Here is a 4,110-nt window from a genome sequence, read left to right on the forward strand (position 1 = left end):
TGAAATTGAATGTTGTAAACAATTTCCTCCATTGTCTCTATTTTCACTGCATGTGGCAGAGCTGCTGGTATAACTTGATAAACATGTGTGTTTTGTTTTGTATCTTATTTTCCAGAAATCATAAGTTTGTCTGACCTTTGTTTCCATAGAAAGGCAATATATTATAATGAGACCTGCAAGACTTAGGACTCTACAGTTAATAAATGCTAAACACAAAAGAAATCATGGAAATCGATCATGGATAGAACATGCTGTGTGGGAAGGCTTAGAAATGAGATTCCTGGGGACAATCCCTTGTACCAATATTTCTTAGCTTGTGCGTCACCTAATTTAGCATTGGCCTCATATTTAATGGAAGAAATCAAAACCTATTTCCCAGGATTGCTGTGAGAACCACAGTGAAACACAGATATGAGTAGTTTATAAAGCGACAAAGCTGTATTTCCAACGGGAAGATCTCATTATATTTAAAGAGACATCCCATCATATTTAAGGCAGAGACAGTTGAAATGCCAGCGCCACAGATTTAGCAAGCTAGGGACTGGGTGTAAACCAGAGATCAGCTGCTAGGCTGAGATGCTTCTGCTTCCCTATCATGAGCAGCCTAAAACGAAAATGGTTTGAAGACGTTGCAAATCCCTGGAAGGTTCCTTGTGAGGAGGAATGTGAACCTCCTCCCTCCACCCCACACACCTGTGTCAAGCCAGGTCCTGTGCTTACGGCCCTCACGTTTGTCGGCATCCCTCATCTATTCATTCAGCAAACACATACCGAGGATGTGCTCTGCTCCGGGCACTGTTTTCAATGCTGGGATCACAGCAGTGACCCAAACATGCCATCCATGTATCTTGGCGACAATAATGCTCTCTCTCTCCCACAACTTTCAAGACAGCACCTAACAGCCACAACGGGCAGATGATGTAACACTGCTCATGTCTGATTAGAAGAACCGCAGATCAGTGGGTATGCAGAAGACATGAAAGCAGTTTTGGGAGGACTTCAATGAACAAAACATATATTGCTTCCTAAGGTAAGGAGCTGTTACAGAGCTTTGCAAGTATCAACTCACGCAATGCTCCTATCAATGCCCTGAACTAGATGCTATTATCATATAAATATTTGTAAATGAAGAGATGGCTATTGAGAAGTTAGTCCTCACATCCCTACCATCAAAATCTAGAATTATGGTTCAAGTTTGCATTTGTCTTCTCCCCCAATCCTCTTTCCTGCATTACTTTTTCCACATTGAGGCCAGTCATTTTTCTGTCGCGCATCTAATTATCTCTTTCGCTAAAACTCTCTAATTGATCTTTTTCATTGTCATAGAGATAATTTCTGATTCACAGTGGCCCTGTGGGGCAGGGTCTAACTGCCCCTGTGCCTTCCCCAGACTGTAACTGTTTACTGGAGTAGAAAGTCCCACCTTTCTCCCATGACGCAGCTGGACGTTTCCAAATGCTGACCTTGATGTTGGGAACCCAACTTGTAACTACTAAGCCACCAGAGCTCCTTCTTATAAGGTTGTCATAATTTAAAATAAGCTATATTATTTTTTAATCACATTAACTTTTTGGCTAAGCAAAAAGCCCTTTATTAACACTTCCTCCCTTTGTATCAATACAATTTCTTTGTATTCCCTCCCTTAAATGTGGCCATCTTATGTCTGCCAGACATAATCTGACAGAAATGGACTCCCTTTTCTACTTCTATGTCTTTGCATGCATGGGTCCTGTCCTTTGGATTAGCTCCCTCATTTCCTTCCGATTCAATTCTACTCTTCCATGTCCCCAGCTATGCCTTCTATTACTTGTGTTCACAATGCACCTCGAACATGACCCAGCTCTCATTGAACTAACAATTATTTATGTGTTGGTCTCCTTTACCAGATAGGAATTTCAGTGCTTGAGGAACATAGCAGAGGTTTTGATGTTGCTGTTTGTCTGTTTTTCAACGATCCTGGCACATATAATACACTAAACAAATGCAGTGAACATCAGTCTCAGGAGATCGGGGTAAGAAGTCGATGTTCACTGTTAAAGTTCAGTAGCAGGTACATCCATATCCTCGGGTGGTCAACTCAGCACTTTCTTTTTCTTTCTTTTTGCATGAGGTTGAATTTCAAGAGTCATTTAAAAGATGGGAGGAAAAATACTTGGCAGCTTTGAAAGAGTCATGGTCACTATGAGTTGGCATCAACCCGATGGCAATGAATTTGGATTTTTAATATTCAAAATGATACTTAGGAAGCAGGATGGGATGAATATATAATAGAAAAATTTGTTTTCCTTGGACAAATAGATAACTATGGTTAAGAAAAAAGAAGAGTGATTAATGAAATCGTTCAACACACTAGGAAAAATTTTAATATAAATAATGAAGTTCTCTAAGTAAGGTAAAACCTACCCACTAACTAGAGTTGATTCTAACTCATAGGAAAAAGTGGAACTTATAATAGTCTCTAAGGCTGGAAATATTCAGGGGCATACACAATTTGTGTCATCCTTCTCCTATGGAGTGGCTGGTGAGTTTGAACTGCCAATTTTGGTTAGAAACTTAACCTACTTTGCGTGCAATGCTTTCTCATCAGGGTTCCTCCTGGATAAGATTCGCAATGGGTAACGTCAGTGAGTGGCTCAAACAGTTAAGTACTTGACTAATGGTTGTTAGTCAGTATCTGGTATTTCTAACCCACCCAGAGGCACCTAGAAAGATACACCTGGTCATTGGCTTCTGAAAGGCTGTTTTGGGCTGCCATCAAGTCCGTCCAACCCATAGCGATCTAAGATACAACAGAAAGAAACACTGCCCTGTCCTTTGAGGGCCTCACCCTTGTTCCCATGCTTAAGCTCACTGTTGTAGCCAGCATGTCAGTCCACCTCATTGTAGGCCTTCTTCTCCACCACTACCCCTCAATTTCACCGAGCATGATGTCCTTCTCCAGGGATTGGTCTCCCCTGACAACATCTCCAAAGTACTTGAGACAAAGTCTACCATCCTTACCTCTAAGGGGCACTCTGACCATACTTTTTCCAAGATTGGTTTGTCCTTTTAGTGGTCCATGGTTTTTCAATATTCTTCTCCAGAGCCCCAATGCAAATACATCGATTCCTCATCAATGTCCTTATTCCTTTTACAGTGTCCAACTTTCACAGACATATGAGCAACTGATAGCACCCTAGTTTGGGTCAGGCTCAGTCCTGTTAGTCCTCAACGTGACATGCGTGCTTTCAGTACAGGTTTTCAGTTTTTCAGTACCTACACAGGTCCTGGGCAGCATATTTTTTTGATCTCTTAACTGCTGCTTTCATTAGCATTGGTTGTAGATCCAGCAGGATAAAATCCTTGACAACTTCAATTTCTTTTCCATTGTTCAGGATGCTACTTTTGGCCCAGTTGTGAGAATTTTGGTCTTGGGAAATATGGAAACCTTGAAAACTCTATGGAGCATGGCCTTTCCATAGATGAGGTCAGCGTAGGTCAGAGTGGAGTCAGTGGCAACTAACAGCAAGCATGAAGAAGAAGAAAAAGGTCTTTCCAAGTTGGAAAAGACCTTCTCACAACTGTCTCCTACAACTCTTTTCTGGAAATTTATACTTCAAAACTCCCCCTTTAAATTATTAATATGCATCCCTTATGTTTCCAAATAGAGCTATATCTTGTTATTGTATCACCCTCTACTCTCTCTGACATTGGGATTTCTATTGCAGAACTTGACAGATAGCTAGACCCCAAATAGGTTTGTTGATTGAATAAAAACTACAGGTCAACTTTGTGGAAATATGGTGGAATCATATTGAATATCAGAAAATACAAAATTATTTTTATTCTAAATTATAATGAATTATGAATGAGATTCACTCAGAAAAAGTAATGATGTTCCCCGAAACTATTCCCGTTTAAGAATTCTCTGAAATAATGTAACTTAATATTTCTATCAGGCTTTTCTCTGGAGCTCAAAGTGCCTATGTACGGTACAGTCCAATGATCCAAGAGCCATGTCCCCTGAGAGAATCTGAGGTGCAGAAGATTGCTACCCACAAAGGACAAAAGAGTGAGTGAATGTAAATTAAGATCCAGGAATAAAATTACTATTAGAAAGCTGATGGTGCC

This window comes from Echinops telfairi, unplaced genomic scaffold, assembly GCF_000313985.2.
Source record: "Echinops telfairi isolate 266 unplaced genomic scaffold, ASM31398v2 ScPeMD7_7468;HRSCAF=8506_0, whole genome shotgun sequence".
Taxonomy (NCBI): Eukaryota; Metazoa; Chordata; class Mammalia; order Afrosoricida; family Tenrecidae; genus Echinops; species Echinops telfairi.